Raw genomic sequence first — 12,666 nt, 5'->3', positions numbered from 1 at the left:
AAAGCTCCATGAAAGTGCCCTTACGCATGCGACAGTTTCGCAGCCACTGGGAATCGTCCCAGACCTGCAACACTACGCAGTCCCGCCAGTCTGTGCTTGTTTCCCGAGCCCAGAATCGGCGTTCCACTGCATGAACCTGCCCCATTAGCACCATGATGCCCACATTGCCAGGGCCTGTGCTTTGAGAGATTGTCTGCCGTTGCCCTGATGGAGGGAGGGGCGACTGACAACATGGCTTACAGGGAATTAAAATCAACAAAGGGGGTGGCTTTGCGAGAAACTGAATGGCCCCCTCAAGGACAGAACTCAAAACTGGGTTTAGCAGGCCGTTGATTTCACGGAGGGAGGGAGAAGAAAAAGAATACAAAACCAAATCTAGTCTATTTCTTGTTTTGAGCCACTTCATCTATCTTTATGCATCTTGCTGGCAGCAGACTGTGCAGGATGACCGCTAGCCATCGTCATCTCCTGGGTGCTCGGCAGAAGACGGTGCAGTATGACTGCTGGCCATCATCTTCTGCTGGCTGCTGATTAAAAGACAGTGCACTGCTGGTAGGACTCAATCGCCATGAGACGAAACTTAAAAGGGAAATGACCTGGCTGAGTCACTCCCATGTTTGCCCAGGTGCCCCGACCTCATTGAGGTCGGTTAAAAGAGCATCCAGGACTACACTGATGACAGCTACCAGTCATACTGCACTGTCTACTGCCAAAAGGCAACAAACTGCTGCTGTGTAGCAATGCAGTACCGCGTCTGCCAGCACCCAGGAGACATACGGTGACGGTTAGGTGAGCGGGCTCCATGCTTGCCGTGGTATGGCGTCTGCACAGGTAACTCAAGAAAAAAGGCACAAAACGATTGTCTGCCCTTGCTTTCATGGAAGGAGGGAGAGAAGGGGGGCCTGACAATATATACCCAGAACCATCCATGACAATGTTTTAGCCCCATCAGGCACTGGGATTTCTACCCAGAATTCAAATGGGCGGCAGAGACTGCAGGAACTACCCACAGTGCAATGCTCCAGAAGTCGACGGCTGCCTCAGTACTGTGGACACACTCCACCGACTACATGCACTTAGAGCATTTGTGTGGGGACACACACAATCGACTGTATAAAAACGCTTTCTACAAAACTGACTTCTATAAATTTGACCTAATTTCATAGTATGGACATACCCTATGAGTCCATCCTAGCACTGCCTCCAATAGCCTATGGCAGGAGACTAGGAGCAGTGAGTTCCCTGAGGAGGTACAGAAAAGTATAAGGAGGGCTGTCCATCAGGGCCTGCAACTGAGACCCTCCCAGTCAATTCTGGTCCTTGAGACCTTCAGCACAATTCCACAACCATGTGCCAAGGAATAAGGTCTCAGGATTTGGTCCTGATTCAGCAAAGCACTTAAGCACCTGGCTAACATTAAGTATGAGTAGTCACATTGACTGCAGTGGGACTACACACATGCACACACTGAAGCATGTGTGGAAGTGTTTTTGCCAAAGGGGGACCTACATTCACGAAGCCCCTCCTTGAATTTTCAGCCACTTTGAGGACCTCAGCTCGAAGAGACTCTTCTTTCTAGTCCTGTTACAGAAAAAGATGCAACTCAGTAACCAACCCCCTTAGTGCAACCAACGAAGAGACAGGGACAGAGCCCCATATTAGCCATGAGAGATGGACTAAAACCAGAACCTGGCATCTGAAGCCCTCGGGTACCTGAACTTTCAGGTTTTGGCTAAAACAGGAGCTGAATGCAAGCCATGTCTGGTTTGAATTAGGTCTTGCAAGATCAAACTCCCCAAGAGAAAGCCTTGCAAACCAACCGCCATTTAGACCATCAACTGTGTGCTGGGAGATGGGATAAAATGGAGACATCTAATGGTTGGGACATGCAAAGCCAACCAAGGACATTTCACAAAGCTAAATGAGATGCACCCTTAGGTTGGCTCCTTGCTGATCGCCACAGTTCTCTCTTCTCAGACCACACAGGAGTTTATTTAAAGATGGTTATTTTCCTTGCATCTGCTGCCGTTGTATAGTTCACTCCAAGAGGCACATGGTACCACACCTTTAAGAAAACCCACAAACACTCAAAGAGGACACTTTTTTCAAACACATACTGAACTGTTTGTTTAATCCCAGAGAAGTGAAATGCAACATCTGTTTGAGTTTTTAACAACATCCAAAGACAGAAGAGTCAGAACCCCCTACTCATTAAAGTCATTTTTGTTTAAGGCACTCTGCAAAACCAGCTTTCGTCTTTTCTTCCTTCTGATTTTCCCACCGCGGCAGCAGAATACCTGATTTTTTTTTCTTTTCTCCAAAGTAACACCCACATGCGCCTGCTCTTCTCATCATCTCCAGAAATTGGCAACATCAAATACAGCATGAGTCAAAAAGAAAAAAAACAACAAAGGAAGACAGAGGCAATAAACAAATAAGAGGAAATGGGGGAAGGATCAGAATAGCCAACTGCTTCCAGGTTTCTAGAAGAAGGGTCCTGGGGTCTTATTTTGCATTGGGATTTACATGATTTTTGTTCACCGTGTTTTATCATGTTGTACAGGAAAGGTTGGGGCCAGGTGAAGTCAATGCTAAGGGTGTGGGAATTGGGTAACTCTCTGGGCAAGTGTGTCCGGATTGCTGTCGACTGCAGCCATACACACATTTTCCCTAAAAGAAAGGTTGTTCCCCCCCCCCACCAAACTCACACAGGGCCCAGAGGCTTTTCAATGGGCTGGTGGTTTACAAAAGTAAAATGCAAATAAATAAAATAAATAAATAAATAAATAAATAAATAAAATACACATACACACACACATACATACAAACAATACATAAAGTGGAAGCAGCTTACAGTTACACTGGAAAGTCCCAAATTGTTTCAAATGCAATTCTGGCAAAAGGTTGGTTTGCTTTTCAGAAAGCAAGTGCACTCCTACACGAGGGTTTCGCTGTGTGAGACACACCCACAAATATATATCCCGACATTACAGAACACACACGCGCGCACTGTTTATGAAAACTCCTCTAGAGCGTAAAGGCAATACCTTGTGCATAGTGTCGAAGGATTTAGGGTGCACAGCTGCCACAGTGTGACTCAAAATGGTCTCAGGCAGGCATGTTGCATTTGGTTGGTGATGGCTGAATCAGATGCTTCTTCTAATCCCCCACCCTGGGTCGGCAAAATCTGCCTGGACATTTCATGAGAACAGATTCTCTTGTGAGGCTTACGGCTCCTCTTGCTTCTGGCTGGTGAGCCTGCTGCGAAAGTAGCTTTTGGGGGCATAACTGATGCAGCCAGTGGAGCTCAGTGAAGCAGAGGCACGGCTGTGAACATGAAATGTCAGAGAGGAGGGAAGGTAACCCAACATCTGAGACCCTTCCAAAAGTCCCGGCATTCCGGTTTGGTTCTAGCAATGGGAGGAAGTTTGCAGGTTCCTATTTCTGAGAACTGGATCCCCCCATCCTTCCCTGAGATATGAGATGCTGGCTACAAGAATGGGCAGTAGAGGAAGGAAACGAAGAGTTTCCAACAGGAAATGCTCAGATCTGGTGATATTCCATCTCTGGGGGCTTTGCTGACTTCAGCCCATGCCTCCATGCATGCTCACTGCTTAGGGCCTGATGTACATCCCACTGAAGTCAATGGAAAGACTCCCCACTGACTTCAACGGGCTCTGGATCAGGAACTTAGTAATTATCTAACTATACGTATCTCATGCCCATTCTGATCTGGTTCTTCAACTGTATTGTAATAAAGCCCACCTGAGAGATCCCAGCGAGAATCCAGCTCTTCTCTGCTGAGTGAAAAGAACATGATATTCCCCCAATGGGATTTCAAAAGATATCTGGAGTAAAAGGCAGAGCCATGCTAGCAGCCAGTCTAAAGTGTCTGACCATGCATAAAGTGTGATATCTATATCAAACCCAACCTTATGTCCACCCAGCATGTCTGCTGAGACAAACTATCAAGTATCCCTCATCCCGAACGTGCAACACAGATGCACACACATGCACTTGAAAAATGACTCTGCAATGGTTCTGTATACACTGTTCGGATCAAGACAATGAGAAAGCAGGAAGCTTCTCCGCTTGAGATGAGATGCAGGAGGGGCTGGATTGCACCACATAAATATTCTCTAATCTGCTCAGGAGTATTGTATGAATTGTGTAGCTGTTTGTTGTCACTAATTTGGATCCCTTGGTAGCTGGATCGCTCCCTGCAACCTGCTCGTTTGCTTTAATATTTTTGTTGTGTGATGCTTAGATACCATGGTGATGGGCACGATAGAAAAACCAATGATAGAGAACCATACATGAACATATCAATAAAATGGTTATTATCCTAACACTTTGCACTTGCAAAGCATCTTCCATCCATGGAATTCAAAACAGCACCATACAGATGAATTTATTCTCACAATGTAGCCCTACAAGCCCCGGGAATACCGTTATCTCCCTACTGCAAATGGGGAAACTAAGGAAAATTAAGCGACTTGACACTGAGCTGGGAACAAATCCCAGGTTTCTCAAGTCCCCGCCTTTGGCCTTAACCCAGAAAGCTGTTCTAAAAGAGCAAGATGATTGGCTGATGAAGACATGATTAGGCAGAAACATGATCTAGCCATTAATCTATTTCACAAGAACTCCAGCAGGTGCAGTCATGCCAAACACTTGCAACCTCACAACGCACTGAGGGTCTGATATGACATGCATTATTGCTTACACAGGTTCCATTTGTGCCATGCACAAACTCTCACAAAGTTTGAAAAAAGTATTTCACTCACTGCCTGTGACCCCGGTTCTCTATTAAGGTTTACTGTAGTGGCTTAGTGCAAAACTTTCATAAGCTTTTCAAAATCCTTTTATAAGAAAGGTCCGTTTTCCACAAAGGGCATCACAGTGAAAACTGCCATTTTCCCTTCATTTCCCTACGTGAGGGGCTCCCTGGAGAAGCACTTTTCCTGATGGATGTGCAGAGCTCTGGAATACTCTGAGAGTTTCAAGTGAAAACAAAAGCTTCCAGGGATGGGGGTTGGTACTTCTCTTTAAGGGTCTCAGTAATTATAATTAAGGCTGTGAGTCTGTCACAGCAGGCATGGAAGTCACGGATTCCATGACTTTCTGGGATCTCCATGACTTCTGCAGCCAGCAGGTGCAACTGACCCCAGGGCCGCCCGACCACCTCAGACAGCCCCAGGGCCAGCTGCACTGCCCCCGCAATGGTGGCAGTCCTGGGCCGCCCCTTGCCAGCAGTAGCGCAGTGGTCGCAGGCCCCCGCCAGCAGCGGTGCGGTGGTACTGGGCTGTCCCCCACCAGCGGCAATGGTCCCGGACCACACCCCGCCAGCTGTGGCTGATGTGGTCCTGGGCTGCCCCGCCCCCGGGGGGGCCCTAGAGCCTCCCCTCAGCACCAGCAGGTGCCCCAGAGACCCCCCTCTAGAACACCAAAGATTTAGTCAGGGGTATAGTACAAGTCATGGACAGGTCAGGGGGCCATGAGTTTTTGTTTATTGCCCATGACTTTTACTAAAAGTGCCCATGACTAAATCTTAGCCTTAATTATAATGTTTAATGGATGGCAGATGTGTATACTCCTTAGCCCACTCTCTGAAGACTGGCTCCTCCCAAATATTGCATAAATCTTCCTACTTAGCAGAGACCAAACAGAAGCCACCGTGATACAGGGAGCTGCTGCACCAGACTCCCTCCCCTGGAAACCTGGTTTCAAATTAGTCTTTGGTCACAAGCAAAGCTATGGTGCTGGACCTCAACTCTTGGTGCGCAATGGACGTTTGTCCACATCATACCACAAAATTACTCACGACTGGGCACGGCTGCTTTGGAAAGGCCTACGGAGGGAACAGGCCGGGGCCTGGTAGGTTAGAAAGCAGTAGTGGTGATACACTAGGGAGGTGGTCGCCAGTATTGGGCCAGAAGGGAGTGGTTCAGGTCAGGACTGAGGTACAGCTGAGGAGCAGCGCGCAGGGGACACTGACATTGTACCTGTATCTGGACAGTTCAGTTCTGATTTTCATAAACATTAAAATTAACCAAAAAAACAGCCACTTATTGACTCGCTGCCCTTTACATTTTGGGAAACCAGAGCAAAATGACTCGGGGGGGTGAGGGGGGGAGCCTGGGGAATGAGAATCACCATGGGGCAGATCCCCAGTTGGTATAAGTTAGCCAATGCCACTGATGTCAATGGAGCTACACGGATCCCCACAACCCAGCAAATCAGAGGTTAAGTAATTATGCTTCACTATGTAAATATACCCTGGGAATGTCTGACAGGGCCAATCAATCAAATGTAATTAAATAATAAAATCCATTAATCAAAAATGGGAAAGCATCAGGTCTTTAGGATGGGGAAGGGAATTATACATAAAGTGGCAAAGTGAGAGCACCACAGTTTGCAGCTGTAACTCCTTGCAGAGTGGACACTGCAGCATTCACGCAGGTCTATGAACAGCAATGTCTGTTTCCAGTTCCCCCAATGTGCTACAATGGGAGTGGAAAGTCCTCCAGATTCCTCCCTTGCTTGCAGAGAAGGAAATGGAAAAGGCGGCCTTTTGCCCTGCTCAGTCAAGGTACTGATACTTTTCCTACTGAATGGGGTGATGTCTCATGGGACTTTAAAGCTAGACACACAGCATTTGGAATCAGGGTTTGTCTACACTACACAATTAACTCAACCTATCTTAGGTCAACTTACAGCCACAATGGTAATTACAGCGGTTTTTCATGTCCATGCTACCCTCCTGTCGGTGGTGCGTGTCCTCATCAGGACTGCATGCACCTACTTAAGAGGGGCAGTGTGGTGGGCTGAGAGCCCAGGCTCTCAGCTCTGCGTGGAGCTCCACACTGGGGACCTGGAAGCCCAGCTGGAGAATAGGGAGCGGAGAGCCCAGGCAGCAGCTGGGCTCACAGCTGGAGCCCCCCACCATGAGGTGACAGCCTGAGCTGTGAGCCTGGCACCTGGTTCACTGCAGGGAGCCTTTCTTGTCAATTTCATGGCTGCCTCAGGCTCAGAGCAGGGGCAGGGCTCACAGCTGAAGCTGTGAAATTGACAAGAAAGGCTGGTAGGCTCCAAGCTGTGAAACTGAGTCCAGCAAGGGGCCCACAGCTGCTGCAGTCACTCCACAGTGCAGGGCCGGGGCTCCAGCTGTGGGAGCCCAGGAGCTGTGAAATTGACAAGAATGACAGCCAACAGCCGACGTAAGTAACACAATGTCTACACGGACACTGTGTCACCCAAACTACACTGACATAAGTCCTACGCCTCTCGTAGAGATGGAGTTACTATGTCAGTGTGGTAGAGCACTTACATCGCTGGGAGCAAGGCTGTAGTGTTGACACTGACATAATTAGGTTGACATAAGCTGCCTCACTTCAACCTAACTCTGCAGCGTAGACCATGCTTCAGTCTCTCTCCTAGATTCTACAGTCGAGACCCTGTGCAGTTGTGCTCATTTCAACGGGAGCTTGCTGTCCTTAATTGACATGTATACTAGAAGCTCAGGGAAAACCCACTCTAAAAAATAAGTAGCTGAATAAATAAGTTAATAGAATCAATCAGCATTCTCTTCCCCATACCAGGGCAAGACTTCTGCTCCCTTACACCACACTTGTGGGACCAGGCTTAGTGGGGGACCTGCGACCATTAAAGTTTTAGGGTGAAATCCTGGCTCCATCAAAGTCAATTGCCAAAACTCTCATGGAGTTCAATGGGGCCAGGGTTTATCCCTCTGTGTTTTCAGTATGGCAAGTGCTGAAGTGTCTTCAAACCCTAGGAGCAGCAGAGATTCCAGCTGTAGACTGTATCTGGCCATGATCGTTCTCTGCAGCTACAATGCTAAACAATAGCGGCTGATTCAGAAGAGGAGCGGTGGGCATGGCTCGATGGCTAATGGGGAGCCCAACTAGGAGAGGCTGCCTCTCCCAAACAGAGAATGCTCAGGAACCTTTTTCTTCACAAGGCCCCTTCCTGAAAAGAGCTAAGAACCAAGCACCAATCACTAGCCATATTCCCCACAGGGCTTTTCCTAAGCTATCTGACAGCACCCAGATCTGCTCCACCAGGCAACCCTAAACAAGCCCAGGGACTGGCAGGAGCAGAGTAAATGCAGGACTAGGGTTGGGCAATGTAAACCAGATGCCAACCTCAAACTCAGCCATTCAGACACAAGTGCTCCTAACACATGGGCCAAGCACCCACACTGGGCCCATGTTTTCCAGACCAGTGCTTCCCAAGTTGTGAGTTGGGGATCCTTTGAGGAGCTACAAAGGGTTCATGGTGGAGCCACGAATCTCTGGGCAAAAATGTAATTGCTAAGCCAGTTTTTTTCTAACTAAAAGACTATTAAGCTAGGCTTAAAAATCACCAGTGTTCTATTTATGGGTCTGTGTCTTATGCTGCTGCTGGTGGCCTCTCTGTGGCCTCCACTCTGCCAAGGGGCCTTCAGCTGAGACTCCTTGCTGGGGAAGCAGGCAGCTGGAAGTCTCTCAGCTGAGAGGCCCTGCTCGTGCAGAGGGAGGCCTCCAGTGCTGGTAGCAGCAGAGAGGGGAAGAGGGTTGATAGAGAGATAGGTGTATCACACACTGAAGAACAAGTTTTCAAATCTAACAAGCCAGGAATCCTGAATCTCTATTAAAGGAGAGTATGAAGAACTCAGTGCCGAAACTCTGAAAGTGCTACTTCCATTCACTTCCACGGATCTCAGAGCCAGGGTTTCCAGCAATGGCTCCTGTGAAACCCAAACAGAAATCATTTAAACTTCAAAAACAACTTATGTCTGGTGCTATCAGAGATTCAACCAAACAGTGCGCAGCTCTGCCATTCGAAACAGGCCTGCTCTTCTCACAACAAGCTCAGACTGTGTCCCAGCACACCCCAAAAGCCGTATTTTCTAGTTATAGTTTTAAACCCTCAGATTACATCTGATTATATCATTAATAAACTGTACAGAATTGAATAAAGTCACAAAACCATCCTAACTCTGATGTCCCCTTGCATCTAGTGTCCTGAGTTGGGAAAAGAAACGGTCTTTGCTGGCAGGGCGCCATCAAGCCTTAACGTATCTGTCAGGGAGCCACCATACTAAAACGTTTGGGAGCCAATGCTCCAGATCATCCAGCAGCTCCTGTTAGGAACAGTGGAAAGTCCCCCAAATGTAAATGCAACTGAGCATAACAGGAGCTGTGAGGGTGCTCAGCTCTCGTGAAAACTTGCCTTTTAACAGGAGATTTTCCACCAAGGCACAGGCTCAGTGGGGCCTACAGAACCTGAAGAACCTATGGGCACTAATGCCCCTGCAGTTAAATTAACAGCATCTCTCTGAGCTAACTAACTTCCTTCCTTTCAATCACAGATTCATAGAATATCAGGGTTGGAAGGGACCTCAGGAGGTCATCTAGTCCAACCCCCTGCTCAACCCCCTTCCTTTCCTATCCAAGAAAGCTCTTGACAAATGTGGTATTTCAGCTGCTCCCATGACTTTGAGTAACCATCTTTTTAGCTCAGAGGTGCAGGTGTATTCACATCTCTGTGCACTGAGCACAGAGTCTGACATTGGTTTTGTTCCATTTCAATAAGCCCGTGCAACCGCAGCAAGATCAAAATGCCTCACTGGCCCCTCTCCCTCTATTTCTGTTCTCACATATGCTGGGCAAAGTCATCTCCACAAGTGACGGCTGTAACCAACTTCACCTCCCAGCTTTTGTGTTAGAGATGTTAGCTTGGGAACAACAGATTCCAAATCTCACAGCTGTCAGATTCCAGCTGTGCAACTACTGCTCTCCCAGAATTCCTCGAAAGGCTTGCATTTTAAATCCACTCCAACAACACTGATTTCATTAGTGATTGCATTCCTCAGGCCTTTTAGCAATTCTGAGAACCTGGCTGGTATTGAGGGTTTCTTCTTAAAATGGGGAGCAGTGGTTGCCCAAATTGCGGTTCCAGTCTCAATCTTCCAGACCAAAATGCAGAACATGAACTTTAAAATGATTGGGCAGGAAGCCCAAAATGAGGGACAGAGCAAAATCTGTACAGTTGAGAGAGTTTGGAATGAAAAGGGATTCAGGAGCGGAACCCAGCACCAAGCAGAAGTAGCTCCAATGACAAATACCTTTACAACAGTTGAGACTCTGGCCCCAAATCTTACAACCTCAGGCCAAAATTTTCCAAACTTAGAAACTAGAACTGGCTGAGAAATGGGAACGTTATTTTGTGAAAAATGCTGGCATTGTTTCCACTTCACAGAGTTAGAAACACATCCCATTTCCATTTTTCTCAGCATTTGAGTTTTGGGTTTTTTTGTTTGTTTTTGTTTGTTTTTAACCAAAATTGGTTTGAAAATTTTCCAAGTTCCAAAAACTACATTTTAAATGTCAACAATGATTTAAAAAATATTTTGATAACATTTCCAATTAAAATGTAAATAAGACCCAGAAAATGTCAAAAAATGGATAATTTTGATCATGGCTTTTTTTGATGAAACGTTACATGGAAAAATTGGCAATTTTCCCTGAAAAACTTTTGTATGAAAAATTTCAGCCAGCTCTCAGCCAGCTACCTCCATATTTAGGCACCTAAATAAGTAGGCTGATTTCAGATGCTGTAAATTAGGCCACCACAGCTGAAAATGTTGGTCTAAGTTTTGAATTTCAACATTCCTGGTGTCCAAAAAGATAAGAAATCAATAACTAACACCAAATATTACTGAGAATAATAAAGAGAGAGACAAGAACATGGGATTTTTGGTCTAGAGTGGTGTGAGGGGTAAGACCCGAGTCTACTAGCTGCATATAAGAGGTGTGGGATCGAGCTTGGAGAACAACCTACTTCTCCATGCCAGTTTTAAGGGCACAGTGTCATGCACCCCAGCTGCCCGGAAGCCGCACCAGAGGGCTGAAAGTCTGGGGAAAATTCAGCACATCCATGTTCAGAAGTTTTGAAGGATCTGCCCTGAGCAGGCAGGCACAGGCATGGCCTCCGGGGGCCCACAAACTGGTGAGAGCATGGAGTTCTCAAACTCACCCTGTGGAAGCCTAGCAGTCCTGTGCATCTGCAGGTGCTACCAAGGGATGGGAATAGAAAGGCTGCTTGTGCACCACCCAGGGATGGGGATAGGCTGTAGGAGGTACACCAGAGCCACAGGGATGCAGGGCAGCTGAAGCAAGCTCGTGACTCCATGTGAATAAAGGCTGACTGGGATGGTATTAATGGATGCATGACATTGCAGTGCTCTCTCCACTGATTCCACCTAGAGCAGGTCTGCTGATGGCCAAGGAGCCCAGGGCAGGGGGACATAGCATAAAGAGACCTTTCCTGGGATGAAGAAGAAACCTCCCGAACAGATTTCAGCTCGCACTCGCTTCATCTCCTCTGTGGGTCCTCAGTAGCTACTCTGTACCCTGGTCATAAGAATCAAATTCCAGAGAGGTTTGCTCAAAAGACCCTGGCGTCACTGGGCAGGTACCGTTCCCAGTGATCTCAAAGGGGGCTTAGCCTGCACAAAGACCACAGAAGCCCTGAACATACCAGACACCCAAGTGCTCCTATGGAGATCCTGTATGATCCCTGCAATGCAAAAAGCATAAGGCTCATAAGCAAAGTGGGGAAAATGTGACAGAACATCAACTCCGTAAAAAGGAGAGTGGAGCCCTGCATTTCAAAGCAGTGAAATCACTACTGAAATCGGCGTAAAAATCAAGCTCAGAACAGCAGAGCTAATACTGTAACAAGAGTTTTCTGCAAAACTGTCAGGAGAACCTACCACCAATGTACACTAACACCCACAGCACACGAATGGTGCCCAGTAGGATATGCTCTGAATGAAGGCAGGCATAATGGGGATCTTTGAACCATGGAATTATTATGAGTGGTTTCTTTGTTCAGAAGCCTAAATTCACATAACAACAGAAACTTAATCTCTCAGTAATAGAGAGATAAACTGCTTTTCAGAGCAATAATCCAAGGTTTCAAGAAGTCACTGGGCTCATGCTGGAAGGGCAGATACAGCCGTTTCCAAGAAGAATGATATCAGTATCATTTCACAATATCTAGGACTCGATAGAGTTCCTCTGGATTGGAGTCAATACTAAGGGAGTCTCTGGACATCCTGCAGAGATATCCTTTAAATTAGTAGCTGGGTAAAGATGCTATAGATCACCTCTTAGTCACACTGGGCTGAGTAGTTAGCGATGCCTTAAAATGGTAACGCACATTCTGTTTATAAACCACACATTTTCTGCATTTCTCTTGTTTTGTTTCCTGGTGACTGAGATGGGGAAACGAGAAGCTTTGTTTTTAATGCTTTGCATCTTCTTCCCTACCCTCTACATCTGTGCCCAGAAGGTGGTAGCACTGCTACTTCTGTTCCTTGCTGGAACACCTCCACTCACCAGCTCTCCTACACTGGAGGGGCCAGATAAAAGAGCCAGTCACTGTGCATGGGGGAAAACAGCACAAGTTATGACTGTAATCCCTTGCATGGCTCCCCCTCTAAGCTATGGCCCTTCCCTGACAAGGTGCTCCTGGGGCAGCCTCCATGGAGGCAGCACTGCTGTCCAGGGGCCAGCAGGAATGCAGACATTCTTTGTCTTCTGCATATCCTCCAAGACAGGCTAATATGGTGAACGAGCTGCGGGGCAGGGATAGGGA

Source organism: Natator depressus, chromosome 8, assembly GCF_965152275.1.
Source record: "Natator depressus isolate rNatDep1 chromosome 8, rNatDep2.hap1, whole genome shotgun sequence".
NCBI lineage: Eukaryota > Metazoa > Chordata > Testudines > Cheloniidae > Natator > Natator depressus.
This window is presented reverse-complemented; position numbering follows the sequence as displayed.